Source organism: Alosa alosa, chromosome 13 (assembly GCF_017589495.1).
Source record: "Alosa alosa isolate M-15738 ecotype Scorff River chromosome 13, AALO_Geno_1.1, whole genome shotgun sequence".
Taxonomy (NCBI): domain Eukaryota; kingdom Metazoa; phylum Chordata; class Actinopteri; order Clupeiformes; family Clupeidae; genus Alosa; species Alosa alosa.
In genome coordinates, this window is record NC_063201.1 from 34070803 (window position 1) to 34092952 (window position 22150).

At 41.9% G+C, this 22150-nt stretch overlaps 1 long non-coding RNA gene across 1 annotated transcript; it reads left to right on the forward strand.

Moving 5' to 3' along the window:
- The first annotated feature begins 12 nt into the window (after positions 1–12).
- On the forward strand, positions 13–19838 carry LOC125306612. Its single transcript, XR_007195580.1, has 3 exons — positions 13–1546; positions 14301–14351; positions 19501–19838. It is a non-coding gene; the product is annotated as an uncharacterized LOC125306612 (long non-coding RNA).
- The last annotated feature ends 2312 nt before the right edge of the window (positions 19839–22150 follow it).

A 22150-nucleotide genomic window follows, 5' to 3' on the forward strand; every position in this document is an offset into this window, starting at 1 on the left:
GCTTTAAACCAGTGTGGAGGATCTGGCGCCCTCTAGAGGGGAGAGAAATCATATAGTCACAGTTACTCTAACGCAGGTAGGCCTATTACTAGCGATTCACACTCGTGCACAAAATCACATCACACACACCCACAAAAGATCACACTATTGTGAAAACAAGGGCAGAATAGCCACAAATGTAAATAGAAGTATTCAATCGAACTAGCACAACACGTTAATCCAAAGGGTGACACGCACACACAGTTAATTGCTACTACGTTAAAGTCCTGTTTACACAATGGATTTCCCCACCCTGCGCACACTTCTAAAGAAACTGTAGCGAGCAGCCTGACATTCTATCTTAACTATGGCCAGCCTAGTAACACACAATTGTTTGTACAGAGGATGAATGAATAGTCCAGCAACCACTAACGACCCAGCCCACAGTTCGTAATCCACAACACAGAACCAGGAAGTCGCCGCCGCCTCGGCCTCCTAGTCTCTCGCACTGAAACAGGGTAGCTTGCGCCTCTCGTCGCCAATGCTCCTTCTTGAATGTCAACAGTCGGCACTCCACCAGGAACTGCGAGGAGGAGGAAGTGAATCAGCAAAGTAGCCACAATAAATCGCGGGGTAAAACCCACTCACAAGACAACGGCACAATTACTTTCCTTCACGTGAAGAATCGGGTGCGTTGGATAATCCTTTCGCGGCCCTCACGGTGTCCGAACGGATGTTTGGTCAATTCGCCGTTGTAGCTGGGAAGTCAGATGCGGTAATCCCGACGTCTCGGCTCGGCTCTCGTGGGTTGCGGTGCGTGAAGTATCCGGGCGCCTGTTGCAGATAAAGGGAACGCACCGATGAGAGGGCCCAGTCATCTTTTATCCCCTCCAGCCACCAATCACGGGTCTTGTCAATTGTCTCCATTATTGGCAGCACCTGTGGAGGAACATCTCACAAGCATACACACACACACACACACAAACCCCACCCCCAGACAGTTCATTCGACATTTTGACTGTAGAGCCCCGCTACACTTGTTGTGCATGTGCATGTTTGTGTGTGTTTGTGTGTGTGGGTGGGTGGGTGTGTATGCATGCTGGTTTATAATCCCAATGCTGTGACCAGGATTGCTGTTCTTCCCCGGCTTGGGATAACCCCCCAGTCTGTCTGTGTTGCTGTGCATGTGCATGTTGGTGTGGGTGTGTATGCATGCCGGTTTACAATCCCACGGCTGTGACCAGGGTGGCTGTCCCATTTGATCCGTGCGGAGCTGGAGCACCAAACCTGCTGCTTAAGATAAGTAGCCATTTGTAGTACTGCTAGCATACCTGGCTTGTAAGATCAACCACTCTGTTATTCAGTGCCTGTGTCTCCTCCTCCCCTCTGTCAGACAGGAGCAGTGTGGCCCACGTGAGCGGAGGACTGAGTTCGTGGTGGAGGCCTTCACTTTCCCTTGCTGTGTGCACATTGAGGTGTCTTTTCCTTGGATTGCAGTGTTTCTCTCACGCATGGTGTATTTTCTGGACCCCCTCCCCTCTGTCCTGCAGTAGTCCGGCTCGCTGTGGTAAGCATCTGCCCTGCTCTAGTTACTCCTCCCCTGAGACCAGGTCACTCGCCCAATAGCAAGGTGCTAGTCAACCACATAGCTACAGTGCTTATATATTAGCCCCCTGGTCACTGTGTCGGTGGGACCTCTCAGTCAGAGTGACTGACCATATTTACTACCAAGCCCCCTAGACATTTTGCCGAGTTTTTTCGTTCCGGCACCAGTGTGAATGGGTCAAGGCGGAAAGGGGAATCTGGGCGGGCATTTCGATGCTATGTCCAGCCCACCACAGGAGATTGCAAATAAATCTAACTGATCAAAAGCAGCAATAGCATAGACAGCACATTATGTCAATCTATAAATTCACAAAGTCTGCAATCAGTTGCCATAATAGGCTATCCTAAAATCCAGCGAAAAAACAAAGCATGAACTCATGAGCGTCTGTCTGCCCTATATGTATATCTTCTGATTGTAATGCTTACAGATATCTAGGCGATATTTGTAACATTTGTTTTGTATTTGGCCTGTTATAAAATCATGAAGACCTATTGAACAATTTAAACACGTTAGGAACCGCAAAGTTGGAGACATGCATAAAGACATTGCTGCAAATTTAAAACCGGATTACTCTGGAATGGCTAAATGTACAGGGGCATGCTTTACACCTTTGTGTTCGGTAAGGTCTGCTGTTTATTCTGATATATGTTTGTCATGTGTTGAGGTAAAGTTTGGAAGTATTCCACCAAGATGAATGGGTAGGGAGACGGGCGCAAAAAATATGATTAAATTAAAGTAAGGCCTACTAAGTTAGGCCTACTAAGTTATGATTAAATTAAAGTTTTCTCGCAAACCGTTTACCACAACAACTAACCACTAACATCGTTTAAAAGTTGAGAAAAAGCTCTTTCGTGTGATACATGTGATGTCTGTGATAATGGGCTACTTCGCAAGTAGTTCAGTAAAATTGGGTGGGACAGAATACCTATACAGAGCAGCAGCGCTGGCCATATCGGCTCTGGCTCACATGATGTAGCCTACTGCTTTAAATGCATCACGTCACTACCCAACACGCGAACAAGAAAGAAAAGAAAAAAGAAACCAATGTGCTTATGTCGCGATTTCCGATACAGTAGAACCTAGGCGCACTGTTAGCAGTTATGCCGTTGGCAGTGAGCTTATTAGGCATTGCATCCTGTCACTCTGTTTGGAACATCGCAGTTCGGGTTGATACGATTCAGTTAATGCGAGTATGGATCGTCTCAAAGTTTGGGACAACCAAACAGTGTAGGCAAAGCAAATCCTAATTGTTAGGTTACCATAATTGACAGAGTGTCAATTATATGTTTTACTGTGCAACTGTAATAATTAATGTGTCTTGTTGGAATAAATATTGTTGATGCAACGCATGTCTCCGGCTCCTTGGGTTTGACGAACCTGTGTGCTCCAATTACCCTCAGGGGTTAACCTAGTTTAGTTCCTTGTCCTAGGGGCCGGCCTCCCGTCCCCTAGGTGGCGTAGTCGATGCAACAAATTCTCATTCACCTCTTCCCTGCCACATTAGCATGTATTCTATCACATTACTATAACAAAAAAGTCCGATTTACACATTTAGGTGTTTATTTCATTGTGTCTACTCGCGCCTATATATATTTATCCTAAATTCAGCGATAGTTAGGATTCTAACCTTGCATGCACTCCCGCGACTGTGACCCAAAACATATCGTGTGTAGTACCGTTGGAAAGCTCTGTTTTTCCTGTATCATGCTATGTGATCCATATATGGACACTTCCTTTGTATCAGCAACCAATCGCGAAAGTTCAAAGACGAGTCTAGGCTGAGAACGGAATCTCATTGGCTGTTTTCTCAAAATGAGTTTCCTCTCCCACTCTGAGCAAGGAAACTCCACTTCAGAAGCACTTGCATACACCAAACTTTCTAGACTTATGCCTAACTATTTTTCGAAGATTTTTACAGATGGGTTTGTTGATATATTATTCCTAGCCTGACTTACATGACATTTTATGCCTAAAAACATGGCAAAAAATCGATTTCTATCGATCTATTATCTGAACACAATGAAAATATAATTTTGAACCTGGCTGTATCCAATGCTCAGGTTTCTTGCTTTAAAATGTATGCAAATTAGCGCATATTTAATTAGATAATGCCTAATTTGCAGATGTAAACATTAAATTACAGAACTTGTAATACATTTTTTTTTTCTCATATTAAGTAATCAACTGGGCAAGTTTCATAGTGATATCTGCTTGTTAAATTTTACCCTATTCACCTGTGTCTCGCCTTAAATTAAGGTCCTGACTCACCATGGTTGTTAAAGATCCCATGCTACTTATCGCAAAGAGTAGGTGGTTCCCTGATTTGCTGGCTAAATTCCCAACCTGGGGGTCATTTCTAGAAAAGTTAGCAACGACGTTGCTCAACCACCATGGTACGACGCAACTTGCAACCAAACAACGACATTGTTACACCTGTTTCCAGAAAGCATCGTACCTGTGTCGCAATTCGCTACCTCCGACGTTCGAACACTGTAGTTCCAACAACGTTGTTGATGATGCAGCGATACATATCATTGGTGGAAACATTGGCAACGTGTAATACCCCACCCCCTAGAAATTCTCTGCCACGGCCTATATTGACATTTTTCTAATTTAAACCGAGTGATTAATGCTGGCATTGTCATCTGCAAAAACCTAAACCTATTGCAAGTATATAAAACATTTTACTGAAGCCGACCAATATGTGTCATTATTTGTGTTCAATATCTATGTTGGAAAAAATATATAGCCTGGACGAATGTTTGGGAATCGCATATGTTTTTAATTGTCTCGTGGTTTAACGGCAGCGCGTCAGTGCACTACTATCTTCTTTTCACCTCGTAGGCCTACGAGACACAACAATAGGTTTTGACCATACATATGTATATAGTTTTTTTTTTTTTATATATTTTTTTTTTTTTTTGGGGGGGGGGCTTTTATGGCTTTTAACAAGATAGGACAGTGGAGAATGACGGGAAGCGAGAGGGAGAGAGAGTCAGGGTGGGATCCGGAAAGGACCACGGGGCGGGAATCGAACCCGGGTCGCCGGCGTACAGTGCAGGTGCCCCAGCCAGTTGCGCCATGGCTGGGGCATGTATGTATATAGTTACTCTACATCGAGAGACCATAGGTACAAGACCCCAGTCAAAAACAATTGAGCAAGAATGAGCCAAGTAGGGGAGTCAGTGTCTTAATCAAAATTAAGCTACAGGATAGATCAATCATTGAGTCACGAGATAAACATCCACTTCGCAATTTTTGGTTAGGCGGTTGTAATTTTTGGTTAAGCGCTCCAGACACCAACAGGAACTACCAAGGAACGACACAAGTGCGACTGCCTAGGGGCAGTAGTTCAAACGACCAAACTTTGCGTCCTTGTTTGCGATTGAGAGTTTAAACTACCCTTTCTAGAAACACCAAATCCAAGAACGATGGAGCGAACTACCAAGGTTGCGACGCAAGTAAAACGACGCTTTCTAGAAACAAGCCCCTGGTTCATTCAATTTGGCCTTGTAATCATCCTCCCAGTGTGTAATTGGTTCATTCACGCCTTCACTCTCCACCTGAAACTAGTGTGTGGTGAACATTCTGGCACATAATGGCTGTTGTGCATCACTCCGATGGGTGCTACACATTGGTGGTGCTTAGTGAGATTCCGCCTCTCCTGTGAAGCACTTTGAGTGTCAAGAAAAGCGCTATATCTAATATGTTGTTACGTTAACCCTTCTCACCCCACCCTACCCCGTTTTATCCCTACAGTATTTTGAAGAAAGGAACCAGTTCTGTATGCATTATTGTAACAGATGGGCTAGGTTATTGGTAAAGTAGTTGAATAGCACACTACACATGCGCACACACACATACATGCACACACACAACACGCACACAAACACATAAACACACATACACACACCCACATACCCTCACACACATGCACCCACATATACAAACACACCTACATGCGCACACACACACACACAAAAAAAAAAACACGCACAAAAAAACTAACATGCAGGCACACACACTCAATAAACATACACAGAAGCACACATATACACAAAAACAAGCACACATTCTGCACACACTCAATTACAAACACACAAAAAAGGAACAAAGTGGAATTAACACAATTTGACAAACGTGACTTATTTTTGAGGAAAAAATGTGCTGGACTGGGCGGCAGTCATATTTTGTACCGGTACATCTCTGCGGTACATCTCTGTGGTACATCTAGTTAATTAGATGTGCAAGGTTAGAGACAAATTCTAGCACTTGGTCAGATAGATGTGTGACAGGATTTTTCACAAAACTGACTGTCATGACCCCATTATGTGGTGTCAATCTAACAGCTTGACACTGAATATCAATAAAACCAAGGAAATGGTAGTGGATTACAGAAGGCAGCAGCAGAACTACAGTTACACCCCACTAATGATCAGCGGGCAACCTGTAGAGAGAGTCACAAGTTTTAAATACCTTGGTGTCCACATTACTGAAGACTTAACATGGACTGTTAACACTCAATATGTTCTGAAGAAGTCCAGACAACGACTCTACTTCCTTCGTCAGCTAAGGAAATTCAAAGTTTCTACATCCATCATGAAGGCCTTCTACACTTCAGCGGTTGAGAGTGTTCTAACTGGTAGCATCATCACCTGGTATGGGAACTCCACAGTTAGAGATTGTAGTACTCTGCAGAGAGTAGTGCGCTCAGCTGAACGTACTATAAGAACTCAACTCCCTGCTCTACAAGATATCTATTCCAGAAGAGTACTCCTAAGAGCCCAAAAGATTCTGAAGGACTCTTCTCATCCCTAACAATGGATTATTCCTACCGCTGAAATCAAGAAAGGCGCCTATGTAGTCACAAAGCCAGAACTGAGAGACTCAGGAGAAGTTTTATCCCCAGGCCATCCGGAACTCTGAACTCACACTATACTGACTTTGCACTCATTCACTCCTCAGCACTCATGACCCCCACCCACACACACCTACAAGACTTTTAGCACTTTTACATCCCTCTCCTATGCTACAGACCTTTTATTTTATTTTCTTATTTCATCACACGCCAAAACACACACACATATCTGACTTTCTCCAACTTTTGCACACTTTTTATTTATTATTTTTGATTTTCTCCTCCATCTACCCATGTCCTTGATTGCCTAGCCTTTCTGCCCCCCCCACCCCACCTCCATCCCCAACAACACACACACTTACATCATCACTGTCATCACTTCACATACATACAGCACACTGCTTGCTACAGTAAGCCTCCTCTACATACTTGCTGCACACTGCCCCCCCACCCCCCATACAAAGCACATTGTCTTCAGGATCTTCTCCAACACACATCCTCTACATACTTTACAGCACACTGCCCCCCACCTACCCACACACACACTACACACACACACACACAGTCACTGCTCCACTCCCCTCCGCCCACACACCCATCTTCACTGTCATCACACATACATTACATACAGTACTCTGCTTGCAATAGTAAGTCCCCTGCCCCCCCCACACATACACAGCACATTATTTCATCAGGAAAGCTTCTCCAACACACATCCCCAACATATTACAGCACACTGCCCCAATACACAGCACATTGTCTCATGAGGAAGCTTCTCCAACACACATATTGCACACTGCCCTCTCCCCACATACACAGCACACTATCCCATCTCCCCTGTCATCCCCCAACACACACACCAAGACCCCTGGCAGTTGGGTTAGCCCCCTTGAGCGATGGATCTGCCCAAGGTTTCTTCCTTGGTAAGGGGAGTTTTCCTTGCCCTGTTGCTCTTAGGTGCTCCTTGTTGGTGCCCCCACCCAATCCCAATCCTCCCCACCTTTTTATGCAGCCCCTTGCCACTTAATCTACTAAACCCCTCTTATACTGCACTTTTTACCCCCCCCATTAATGCACAAATAGGCTGACACCAGACATAATTTCACTGCATTTCTTACTTCCAGTAACTATATGCATGTGACAATAAACTTCCTTGTATCCTTGTCAGTTTTGTGAAATATCCTATCATGAAGCGTAAAGAAGGATAAACATCAGTGCAGCTTAGTGCCTGGTTTGTTCCACACACAGTGTTGGGAATTGTAGCCAAATAGTTCAGTCTTTGTTTCATCAGACTAGATGATTTTACATGTCATGGTCTGAGAGTCGTTCAGGTGCTTTTTGGCAAGCTCCTTCCTGGCCAGGGGCATCACTAGACCTTATTCACTTTAGTAAAAGTCTCCAGTGCCCCAGTAAAATTCTAGCACTGCTCTCGCTGGAAACGGCGTTCATGAGCGCATCTCCGTGCCTGCTTTAGTCACTTACCAGCCAATCCAAAAAAACAAGGAAAAAAAAAGAAAGGGGACATAATAGCAAATCAGGAAATGGCACCTCTGTAGCTGGGTAAGATTGAACGCAACAACCAATGAAAATGTTTCATTGTACACACACACACATACAAAGTGGAAACCACTGGAGCTCGCCACATTACTTTAAGCACAGAGTAAGTCGTCCCTTATCCTCATCCCCTGCTTTAATGTTACAACAAATTCACAACTTGTTTGACAGAAAAAATGACATCGCTGTTAGAGAATGTTGCCAGTATGTCAGTATGAAGGCTTTAGTAGCCTATTTAAGCTACAAAGAACTGCAGTATTGCCAGGATGACTATAGGACCCTTGCCTGGGAGGGAAGTATATCTCAATTTTGACTAAAAATAAGCTTCCCTTGTGTTAGTAGGAAAGCCTATTAAATTCATGCAGTGAGTATAGGCCTACTTATGCCTATGTGTTTGGATGTTGCTGGATAGTGGCTGCTACAACAATTGAGGAGCTGGAGGAGGAGGAGGAGGAGAAGGAGGATGTTTATGCAAATAAATATCATTATATTGTACTCATGAATCTATCCTTGTATCTTTACCAGTGGTTTAGATAGATAGATAGATATAGATAGATAGATAGATAGATACTTTATTGATCCCCAAGGGGAAATTCAAGGGTCTCAGTAGCATACAGACTTCACACACAACATGCACTTACAGCAGAAATGGTAAACATAATTATAAGTATAAACATATAACTAAACTCCACTGTACAATAAAGACAGTGGAAGATAAGAAAGAAAGATAAGAAAACTAACAAAACTAAATACTAAATACACTATATAAATTAAATTAAGAAAGTCCAATGTGCTTGAGGGTGATCAAGCATAAGACGCTTGTAGTGACAGGGCCGGGACTGGTAAGGTGCTAAAGGGAGTGAGTGTCATGGTGAAGGTGCAAACAGTAGTCCAACCATAGTCCTTAGTTATGTATGCATGGCAAGGTGCTCAAGAGAGTGAGTTTCATGGTGAAGGTGCAAAAAGTAGTCCAACATTAGTCCAAAAGTGCAACAGTGCAAGAGTAAGGTCTAGAGACCAGCATAAATAATATGGACAAATAGGAGAGTAAAGTATAATGTAGACAAGGTAAAATAAAAAAAATATGTCAGTGCAATAACAAGTTTAGGTAATAGGGTTATAGCCATTCATTCATTCAGTATTGTAGCAGAAGCCTGACCGCAGCCATTGATCATGAGTGCTAATATAGCATGAAAAACAGTGTAGCAGTAAAACAGTAGTGAAAACATTAGGCTGTGCACATTAATAAAACAGTAGTAAGCAGTAGTGGGCAGTCAGTACTCGGACATGGAGAGGCAGACAGACTAAGCAGAGAAGTCTATCTCTCCTCTTCCCTTTAGTGAGGCATTGAACAGTTCAATGGCCCTAGGAACAAATGACTTCCTCAGCCTTCAGTTTGTGCATGGCAGTGAGCCGAAGTCTCCAGCTGATCAAGCTCTTTTTGCTTTTTAATAGTGCTGTAGAGTGGATGACATTCATTGTCCAAGATGTTGATCAGTTTGTTCAGGGTCCTTTTGTCAGATATTGAAGTGATGCACTTCAGTTCAGCTCCCACTACAGAGCCAGCCTTCCTTACCAGCCTGTCAAGTCGCCCAGCATCCTTCTTCTTTGTGCTTCCTCCCCAGCATACCACTGCAAAGAAGAGGACGCTGGCCACAACAGACTGGTAGAACATCCTGAGGAGCTTGCTGCACACATTGAAGGACCGCAGCCTCCTCAGGAAGTACAGCCTGCTCTGTCCTTTCTTGTAGAGTGCATCAGTGTTGGCTGACCAGTCCAGTTTATTGTCCAGGTGGAGACCCAGATACTTGTAGGTGCTTACCACCTCCACATTGACCCCATCAATGGAGACTGGTAGCAGAGTGGGCTTAGACCTGCGGAAATCCACCACCATCTCCTTGGTCTTTGAAGTGTTTAGTTGAAGGTGATTGAGTTTGCACCACTGCACAAAGTCCTCCACCAGGCTCCTGTACTCCTCCTCTTGCTCGTCCCTGATACACACCCCACAATTGCAGTATCATCAGAAAAAACTTCTGCATGTGGCATGACTCCGGTGTTGTAGCAGAAGTCAGATGTGTACAGGGTGAACAGGACTGGAGAGAGCACAGTTCCCTGTGGCGCTCCGGTGCTGCTGATCACAGTGTCAGAGAGGCAGTTCTTCAGTCTGACGAACTGTGTTCGCTGAACTGTGGTGTAATCCAGGTTACCAGGTGAGCATCCACACCCTCTGCAAGAGCTTGTCTCCCAGTCTGAGGGGTTGGATGGTGTTAAAAGCACTTGAGAAATCAAAGAATATGATTCTCACAGCACTTTTCCCCTTGTCTAGGTGAGAATGTGTCATTTAGCCTACAGTATGACAGTGACAAGCTTGTACCCGTAGGCTAGCCATTTATTAGTGGGTTTGATCCAGCAAGCCCACTATTGTTCTTCTTAAGTTTTCTTATTATTATTCCTTTTCACCCACTTTTTGGACGAACTACTGCTCCTAGACCGTTTGAGCTAATGACGCAGTTCGAACTCCAAAAATTCAGGCCCGAACTGGTGTAACTTGCTTGTTACTTTCGTGTCGCTGGCCCTTGTCGTTTTCGCTGTATTCCCGTTTTTCGGCGTTTTTGGGCCCCATTGAAATGAATGGCGGAATGTTCAAGGATTCTAATTCCGATTGTGACATCACAGCTCTAATTGTTTAAGCTTGCACCTGGCAGAGTTCTGAGCCATCTGGCAGAGCTCTAATGGGCTGGGCTGGGCTGTCTGTGTATATGAAGGTGTGTGCATGTAACTTTTGACCCGTATGTCCGATTTTCATGAATGAGGTACCGTTGGAATCCTTTAATGAAGCCCAGTTCAATGCCTTGCCAGCACCAAGTGTAAAGGTCATGTAAAAAAAGACGTCTTTTTTTAAAGCCAAACCATGTTCATATAGGTCATTAAAAAAAAAAAAAAAGTATGAATGGATTGGGAAAGTATTTTCCCAATCCATTCAACCCAGTTCAATGCCCAGCTAGCTTGATTCAAACTTAATCATGTATACAATTGTGTATATATTACAACAGATATTATGCACATCCACGCAACACGACTATTCAAGCTAAGTTACTCATCATTGCCCGGCAAGAAGTCCACAATCAATTCAATTGTCTTGCCACGATCTGTGGAGCTTACAGACAACGTTAAATTATTACAGGTTCTGTATGTTATTTAAAGCCGAGCTAACGATGAGTCCCTTCATGACTGTGTGTTGCAATGCATTCTGGGTGCTGTGCTGTGATTAGACTAAAAATAAATCGCTACCAAGGCTCCAAATAGCAACACACTTACACCATAGCATAATGAGGGTATCTACATGTAAACCGAAGCATTGAGAACTGTGTAAGTCTACAGGCAGTTTATTAAAAAGAAAAACAGTACCGTTCACGTCTCGTTCACATATACAGACGGGCGCCATCTTGGGAAAACACAACTCTCTGGGATGTGGCGTAAATCTCGCGTGAAACCTTGTTGCCGAACAGCAGAGAAGAGGCAACAGGATGGCAGCAGGAAAGATACACAGGATACACACGGAATTCGAACGAATGTGAAGACATCGAAGAACGAACCCTTTTAGTTTGATGGACATCCTTATCAGTCTATGGTCTAACTTATGAACGTGTAGGGTCAACGTCAACAATAAGTAAGTTAGGCTAACGTAAACGTTATTTGCTGTTGTCATATGCAACCTATTAATGTTAGCTAACATGCTAGGCAATGAAAATGAATGCGTTAGCAATAGCCACTGCTTTTTTGAGCTGACAAGCCCTGGAAATGCGTTAACGTAATCAGCCAAATTGACTCACTTCTTAAGACCCTTGGTATGGTGTTACAGCGATGTGGAGTCGAAATGTAAATTGTTAGTATGGTTTTAATGTGTAAACAGACCAACCGCGATTTTGCAATGAAGTGAATGGAGTCATTGTAGGTACTACTTTTACAAGGTCTGTAGTTCTGTCAAAATTGATCTTATCTTTGAACAGACTACATGGTTATCTTCCTTAGACTTCGTAGATGTAGTTTCTACAATTTGGAGGCGAAATTCGAAGTGTAAATATGGTTTTAATGTGTAAACAGAACAACCGCGATTTTGCCAGCTAGAAAAAAGGAAGTGAACGAATTAATAGTTACTGCTTTTCTGAGGGCTGGCGTTCTCATAAAATCGATGTAATCTTTGAACAGACTACATGGTTATCTTCCTTAGACTTTGTAGATGTAGTTACTACAATTTGGAGTCGAAATTCGAAGTGCAAATATGGTTTAAATGTGTAAACAAGACGCCTGATGTTTAATATATGTTAATGAATGGGCACAGTATTATTGTGTACAGTAATGGGCTATCAGTAGTATGTAAACAGTTCATGTGTTATGCGATTTACATAAACTAGTAAACAACAGAAATGTTAAAAGCTGGTATTGTGTTTCCTGAATTCTTACATTCAGGCATTCAAATGAAATGTAATTAAATAGCATATATATACTTTATCAGTGTATGATGCTTGCATGAGGGAAACATCCCAAAACAACGGCACCCATATAATTGCTGTTGTTTTGAGAAGTATTTCTCATGCAAGCATCATGCAACAATGCAAAAACAATGAAACTAGTGTAGGCCTAATTATATTTTACATTAGTAAAGCAGTACTCTGATGTGCATATGCTTTCACAAACTTTTGTGAACAATCTTAGCACTTTAAACATTGACTGTTTTGAAGTGCATGTATAGCAATATAGTATAAAAATAATAATTGTGATATCATTACAATTTGATAGGGGTTGGGAGGAGGGGGTGGGTTCATGCAGGTGGGCCCTATGACCCCAAAGTATGCCTTGACTGGGCCTCAGGTCAAAGAAGTTTGAGAAATGCTGATGTAGACGACAAAGCAGCAAGGAGGCGTCGTGTGATCATTTAAACAAGTTTTATGACTAGGTCAATGAGGGTGGGAAAAATCGTACATTTCAGTGCAAACTAGTCACATTCAGTCACATTGTCTTTTAAGAAAATGCAGTCCATTTTTCGGTTCCAGCAGCCAACAACCTCAGAACTGACCCTTCAGGCCTCTCAGGAGGCACTGGCCTTCTAACCTAGCGACCACCATAGCAACCAGCATGATTGCCCTAGCAACCAGCATAGCAACCACGTTATTTATGCGTTTTAGCTTATTGGATGTTGCGTTAATGCAGATAACTTTTGATCCGTGTGCTCGATTTTCATAAATGAGGTACCGTTGGAATCCTTGGATGAGTTCCATGCCCCTGATCAAACCCACTCTTGCAGTTCCTCGGAACCGCAATTCTAGTTTCATATTGCGCGCATTTTTTTTTTTTTTTTTAATGTATTGGGAGTTGGGGCCTGTGCCCCAGCAAAGCTCTAGGTCTAGAATCGCCTCTGCTCCTGGCAAAAAATGGCTTCCATCTCTCTACTCTACCATAAAGGCCTAATTGGTGGAGTGCTGCACTGATGTTTGTCCTTCTTTACGCTTCTCTCATCCTCTCAAAGGAACTCTAGATCTCATTCATAATGACCACTGGGTCCTTGGTTGCCTGTCTGACCAAGGCCCTTTGTTCTGGATTACTCAGTTTGGCTGAGCAGCCAGGTCTAGGAAGACTGTTAGTTGTTCCAAACTTTTCCATTTGAGAATGATTGAGGCTACCATGCTCTTGGACACTTTCAATGCTGCAGAATTGTTTTTGCATCCTTCTCTAGATCTGTGTCTTCACACAACCCTGTCTCGCAGGTCTACAGACAATTATCTTGACCTTGTGGCTTGGATTTCACTCTGACATACAGTACACCATCACCTGTGAGACCGTATATAAAGAGATGTCTACCTCTCCCAATAATGGCTAATGAATTAATTTAGGCACAGGTGGACTCTAATCAAGTTGTCTTGAAGCATCTCAAAGACCATTGATGGAAGTAGGATGCACCAGAGCTCAATTGCAAGTGTCATAACAAAGGGTCTGAATACTTATTGTAACAGGACAAGGTCCACGCCCTTTGTCTTTTGGCATTCGGAGGCGAGCCAATCAGTGTACAGAAGTGGCTATATAAATGTTAACGTTTAATTTAAAAGCCGACGACCAAGCTGCGCAACGTTGTTTGTCCACCCGACTCCTGCCTTCACCGCAGGAATCCTTGTGCTGTATTGGCCTCTTACTAGCTGTGCATGCATCCAGTGACATTCCTGGTAGGTTATTGTGGCATTGCGTTTGTAGTAACTTTTCCGGTATCATGTAGACCTAGTATAGTTAACTCAAACTTTGGGGTTTTAGGGCAGCTGTCGGTCGCAGAACATGGGCCTCATAACCGACCTCATCTGATTGGTATGTCATTTTAATTGTCTTCAAAATAATATGTAGCTTGCGTGGGTTTTACTGCAATTGTATCTTTTTCGTGTGGCAGAGCTTGGCGGTAACACAAGGAGCGGCAACATCAAGGCTATTTTGGTCCAAGTTCCGAACGCTGCTGTTTTGTCTGCATCCAAGTTGTGTTGGTCGATCTTACATGTTTGTTGTTTTTGTTTACTGTATGTTTGCATTCCACACGGGAGAAGAACTCTACACCGGACGCTTTCGTCCAGCATTATCATGTCTGTTAAAGTGGCCTTGAACGCCCTGTGTGTTAAAGGAAAATTTTGGTATTTAGCACTTTGAGTCCCTTTTCTGGTTTGTTTTGGATGAACTAGAGTGGTGGACACCGAAATTTTGACGATTGGTCCTGTCTCGACTTTTCTGACTCGTTTTGAATCGCCTTTCACTAGTCAGGGGTGCGTTTCCCATACAACTACGGAGGTTAGCTTTTTACTAACGTGGTACGATGCATCGTTCAACTAACCAACATGTAAGTTACGACTGTTTCCCAAAACCGTCGTACTTACATAGTACTTTGTTAGTTTGAACCATGTTGGCACTCAGCACTCACAGCACCACAGCACTCTGCATGCTCACTTAAGTCCCAGAGGTCTTAAAGTTCTCCAAGCGAGAGGCTGCTCAACTTCACAGCAGCATTCTCCAATGTCATTGTACCAACATAATTCAGCTATGTGTTCAAATATCAAGATCAAATAATAACTAAGAGTAGCCTAACTTATACACCCGCTAAACATAGCTTGTGATCAGACAAGATACAACACAAACCCCACACCACAGGCATACTCACCTCACACCCATCGACTCAGTCTTGAACCCCTGACCTCTCTCATGTAAAGCACACACGCTACAGTCTCTGCCACAGCACAGTCACTTCACCACATCATAATGGGCTGTAGAGTCCATATACCGTTAGCTATGTGTATGATTAGCAGATGCTTCATCCAAACACACTTAACATACGACTACAATGAAACGTTATCCTTTTAGAACAATTACAATGCTAGCCTCACATAACAATACCGTTGGCATTCAAAAGCTTTATCACCAGATAACTTAACGGGTGTTCGAAAGAATCTGTGCTGACACATAGGCATTAGGCTACATGTACATTCACGAATAATAACAACACAGATGATTGCGGTCACCATAACACTTCACCACAGGCCGCTCTGTTGTAGGCTAACTCCACAGCACTTCACTTTCCACTGTACCACATAACGTTGTCCAGTAATGTGCAATTGTAGCCTCCAGCAATGCTAAGGTATGGTATGCCACAGCAATGCTATGGTATGGTATCCCACAGCAATGTTATGGGATCGTTTAATGGCTACCTCTCATCCATCTGTCCGCTGCGTGTTCTGTCATCAGGGTTACGTCGTCTCCAGCAACTATGGTTCTTACTACATACTACAGGTCGAGAGGTGTAGCTGTAACTACACAACTTTACGATAGTGGTTGCGAACGTTAGTTGCTACTATGGTTTTGGGAAACACTGACGCAGTGTCACGATGCATCGTACTATGTAAGTTCCACCACCATAGTTCACACTATCATTTTGGGGAACAGTTGTGTCATACTTACATAGTTGCAACCATGTTAGTTGCTACCTTAGTTAGCAACGATGCTTTTGGGAAACGCACCCCAGAGTGGCTGCCTACAGGCTAGGGCTTTGACTTTGGCCCAAAAATCATATTCGAAGTTCGTCTGTTTATTAATATTAAAATTCGAATATATTCGAATATGTATTAATAATATTTTAACCATTAAATGTCTCCAGTAAGACCGATATTGGTCTCAAACTTAAGTTCTATATGTTCTGTCCACCAGAGGGCAGTGTATCAGTCAATGACAATAGACTATGTGCACGAAAGGTTAAAATTGTTATTGAGATCGGGCTGGGCGATAAAACGATGGCGATATGTATCGCAATAGACATGTAATCGATATCAATAAAAAATAAGTTCGATAGAACATTCATAATTAAAAGCAACACACACCTCCTGCCTTACGTTGTCCATAAATAAATAGGCTAAATATATCTTGCATTGTAGTATGTCAAACTCTACCAGAGTAGGCGATAGAAGTAGGCCTACCTCAACACAGACTCTCCTTCCCCGTACACTCTCTCTCTCTCTCTCCCTCTCAACAGGCGCATCCCTCCTCAGCATGCACAACATATAATCCAAACATTAATCGTGCAAGATGACTGGCTAAATTGCTATTAAATCCGGTTAGCATCATTAGCAGGCTGCACGAATTTGTTTAAAACTGTTGCATTCAAATTGACTGCTAAGTTCTAATCATCTCAATCCCGATGCAAATGGAAAAGTATTTTCCAAGACTCAAACGGGCCTGTCCCAAGGAGAAAAAGTATTAATTTGAAACTTAAACACACGAAACTGAACAGTCTAACCAGACTATGATACACTAGCAAATTAAGCTAACGTTACTTTGTTTACAATATTTCCAGGCTTCAACCAGTGCTGCTTTTAATTCAGACTTATCTGCACATTTATTTATTTGAGTGTTTTTCATGATTGTGTTGCCATTTCTTTTCCCTGTTTGCTTTGATTGATAACTGAGGTGATTAAAATCAGAGGAAGGTTAAGTTTAAAATAAAAGTGTCTTATGTCTATGTGTGAGCTCACTAAGCGCGAACCAGCCAGATGCTAACGTCACCTACAGGAGCAAGATGACCAATAATAGCCTTGCTAATGAGCTCGTGATTTTACTTCACACCAGGCGTGAAAAAAAATCGAAAATAACGTTTACAACCAAATACATTTATAGAAATTATCTCCATAGGCTAGAGGTTTGAATATTAGAAGATCCCTAAAATTCGTTCGAATATCTTTAATTTTAAAAATAATCGAATTATATTTGAATAACGAAGTTCGGAGTCAAAGCCCTACTACAGGCAAGCTCAAACATGTCCTAAAACAACCCTTAACGTTCGTTTTCAAAACTGTGCAACTCACCGAGTGGTTAGTGGTGTTCGTTGATTATTAAAATAAAATATATCTGCGCAATGTATGATTTCCAGCCATCTTATTTGCTATTGTGGAACTATTTTTTCAGACACCTCACAACCGCGTATAAACTTCCGCTCAATATTTGAGCCTGAACCATAGACGGTGGCGCAGTAATATCAACGTGCAATGAGTCTTCCAACAGAAATCAATGAGATTTTACAAAATGCCAAATAAAACACGACAGAAACTGTATTTCGCTACGCTACTTGTTTTGGAACATCAACGAACACCACTAACCCAGAGGCGTATCAAGCGTTTTAAAAGTGTGGGGGTTGTGGGATAGGAAAATGAAACAATCTGGCCAAATTATAAATAACTATCTGTCCGGGAGTTTCTCCCCCCCAAAAAAATTGAAATTCTGATTGCTAAACACACCATTTTAATGCAGTTTGGGAGGGACGGAAGAAGCAGCGCCCCTCATATGTGTGGCTCATGTGACATGTAGGCCTACATGATCTACCTGCTATCACTTCACTATTTGACACTACCCTACATGGAGACATATCTCATGTTATAAATCAAGAAATCATTTCAGAAATTATGTTTTGTGCATATGGGTTAGCAGGCTACAATAAATTGCCTAACAGACAGCAGCCTAATTTCGAGGTATCACTAATACCTATTAAATAAATGTAAAGGAACTGTAAGCTCAAATTCAAAAACGTTTGAAGTCTACCCATATGCAAAGGGAATATAAATAAATTGTGCTGCATATAGCCAGCTTAATTAATGTCAATTTAAAGATTATGATTAGCAGTTTCTATGCATTTTTCCATTGATGGTTACAGGAAGCCACGTTCTTGTTTAGACTATTGTTGCTTCTAGCCCACGTTAGGCTACAGTTTCACTTGCTGCAGGGACGCACACATTGCATGAGCGCTCACAAGCGTTCTATCTCCGATGTAGAACTCAAATGTGTTTTGACGCCGCCGTTTGTAAGATCAGATAAAATAAGACGTTCTAAATGGAACGCGATGTAATTAAGCTGTTCCTTTCCAAGCGTCTTGGAGACGTACTGTATGTGTGCTGACTGGGCTATGTCTATATAGTTGATGACCCCTTAATTTCGCGGATACGTGGAGCAGTAGTAGGTTAATTGTTGAGCAGGCCCATAGTTTGAGAAAAGCTGCAGATCATAGGCAGAGAAAGCATAATGCTTTGAGAACAGTAGCCAAAGGTTTTCCTGCAGAAACAGGTGCCTTGGTGCACGCACCCCGCTTTCACTTTGACTCTCTGCATTGTGACAAAAACTCAGTCAGACAGTGAATTTTGGTTTACTAAATTAGCATAATGCGGTAACAATTTCAATTCTATCTGAAATCTGCTCACTGCAGACGTTACAATGCAGACCCAAGCAGCAGCACAGCCTTGAAAGACGCACACTTTGAATTTGATCACAGCGGCTCTGGTTCTTCACTAACTTGATGTGATTGGCTGGATGACCGTTCAATCAAATCAACAGACCTATTTGTGTCTCTGTGTGTGCGTTATAGATACGGTTCCAACTCTTTACGGGAGCGTTTATTTCCATATTTTACTTTAAATTTAATCTTAAAGTGTGGGGGATAGAATCGTGTTCCAGCAAAAGTGTGTACGTTATGACACCCACATTCCCCACGCTTGCTACGCGCCTGCACTAACCACTTGGTGAGTTGCACAGTTTTGAAGGGTCGTTTTAGGACATGTTTGAGCATGCCTGTAGGCAGCCACTCTGACTAGTAAAAGGCGATTCAAAACGAGACATGACCAATCGTCAAAATTTCGGTGTCCACCACTCTAGTTCATCCAAAACAAACCGGGGCTCAAAGTGCTAGATACCGGAATTTTCCTTTAAGTGCCAATAGAAGCTGTGGTTGGGAACTGAATGTGTGTTTCCAATTGATAATGGACATTAACCAGAAGAGTACGCAGCTCTAGTAGCCTGTGTCATGCCAACGTGCGAGAAGAGCATTAGGCCTTGCTGTATAAGATAAGATGTTCATCCCACTTGTGTTGTGAGTGCATATACTGTGTATTGTGTGTATTAGGATTAGTGGCTCCTTCTTTGATCTTTCTCTCTTGCTGGACAGGAACTGCAGGCCAACTGGGGTGGCGGGCTCTCTCAAGGTGGTGGCGTTCCTTCACTTTTCCTGCTGTGGTGCATCTGAGTATTTGATATTGACATGTTCACGTGTGGTGTGTCTGTAGACCCTCTACTCTGATATACTCTCCAGCCCTGTTCCTGGCTCTTCCCATCATTCCTCATCCATTAGTCTACTGAGCACATTCTGGTTGGTGCGTGTGTGTGTGTGTGTGTACATGTGTGTCCAGGCCTTGTAGGCCATTTGTGTCAGTGCCTTAGTGGCAGAGGTTCTGACTGTCTGGAGAGAACCAACTCCCTGTACGTTTTTAATGAATGTAAATAAAGACAGAGTTTATTTTTGGAACCACGCCTCTGGTTTTCTGTGACCACGGAACACATGTCTCAATAGAGAGCTAACCTACCACTTGCCACATTATGTAAATTGAATATTTCAGACTTTTATTTTTATAAATTTACAAAACACTCCAAACACCTGCTTTTTTTCTGGAGTGTTGGGAGTATTGTGTGTAAATTCATGAGAGAATAAATGAACTGAATCCATTAAGATGAGCCTGAAACATAACAAAATGTGGAAAACTTGAAAGAGTGAATACTTTCCTGTTGCACTGTAAGAGCTTACAATGCATCTTGTCTGCTACTCTCAAGGGTTTGCAATGCAACTTGCACTGACGTTCTTCCCGCAACAGGAAGTGCTACAGCCATTCTGATTGGCTGATACAAAGGCAGTACCTTAAAATACCAGGATACTTTTTAACATGACAAAAGTAATAGGATGTATTACTACTAAAATTTGGATATTCTTTTTAATGTTATTCAACCTGGTTGAATTATGAACTAATATTATAAAATATACTGAATATTATGACATTTGTCTGCATATATTGTATTGTTATTAATTTAAATTGAAATTAAATTAAGCTATTTTAATCTATGTTACACATTACTTAATGGTAAGCTCAAGAAATAAACATCCATTAAGGTTGTTAAAGAGATGTCATGTAGTAAAAGTGTCATCTGAATGGGACGGTAACTTAAATCAAGGCGAGACACTACAGGTGAATAGGGTAAAATTTTTAACGAGCAGATATCACTATGAAACTTCTCCAGTTGATTACTTACATTAATATGAGAAAAAAATGTATTACAAGTTTGCTGTCATTTAATGTTTACATATGCAAATTAGGCATTAATGCGCTAATTTGCATACATTTTAAGGCACGAAACCTGAGCATTGGATACAACCAGGTTCAAAATTATGTTTTCATTGTGTTCAGATATTAGATGGGGAAACATTTACAGAGGGATTTATGAATATCTACTTTTGTTATCCTGTAAATCAGAAAATTATGTCACTAGCCCTAAAAAATCAGTCTAGGAATAATTTATCAACAAACCCCTCTGTAGAAATCTTCGACATATAGTTAGGCATAAGTCTAGAAAGTTTGGTGTATGTACGTGCTTCTGAAGTGGGGTTTTTGAGCTCAGAGTGTGAGAGGAAACTCATTTTGAGAAAACAGCCTTGAAAGACAGCCAATGAAATTCCGTTCTCAGCCTAGACTCGCCTTTGAACTTTCGCGATTGGTTGCTGATACAAAGAAAGTGTCCATATATGGATCACATAGCGTGATACAGGAAAAACAGAGCTTTCCAACGGTAGTACACATGATATGTTTTGGACCACGGTCGCGGGAGTGCGTGCAAGGTTAGAATGCTAACTTTTGCTGAAATTAGAAGAAATATACAGGCGCGAGTAGACACAATATAATGAAATAAACACCTAAATGTGTAGATCGGACTTTTTTGTTGTAGTAGTGTGATAGAATACATGCTAAGGTAACATACTAGCTCAAAATCTCGAAATTGACCAGTGCATGAAAAAACGATGTTTTCACCTGCCGTGTCTTGCCTCAATTTGCTAAACAAATTGTAACCATACACTTTATGAAATTCAGCAAGCTGTAGATACCACAAGACTTCTAAAAGGTTCACTTGTCACAGACACAACACATTATTGCACACAGTGTCTGTCTACCAGCTGGGACAGTAGGCCTATATGATGAAGTCTGAATAACATTGAATTGCCAATTTAATAAGTAAGGTATTCACCTAAAGTAACATTAACATAATCTCTAGCTCATTATGAATTCAACATGTGCTCAGTATGTAAACATAAGGAATTATTAATTAGTTTGTACATTATAAATTCATCATGAGTTCTATATGTACACATTAGGAATTCATAATTTATAACAAAAGAAACATACTGATAACACCTACTAAATAAGACTCTATTAATGAGGAAAAACATTGTTAATCCCTAAGTAATGTTGAAAACATACTTAATAATGATGAATTAAGTGTTTGTTAATGCTTAACTAATACTAAACTAATGCTTAATTGTGTACCCTTATTGTAAAGTGTTACCTCAACGTTACAAAACGACTAAAAACCGAGGAAGACTGACGGATGGGAGACAGAGGGTTTCACAGGGGTAACAGGGTACAGGTGGACAAGGAACAAGAGACAGGTGGAAACCATAATTAAAGGAGCGCATGGAACAGGACACAGGAAGTAAACAAGAGGAGCAGACATGATGGAAAAACACTAAACTGGGAAAACAGAACAGGAACGGACCC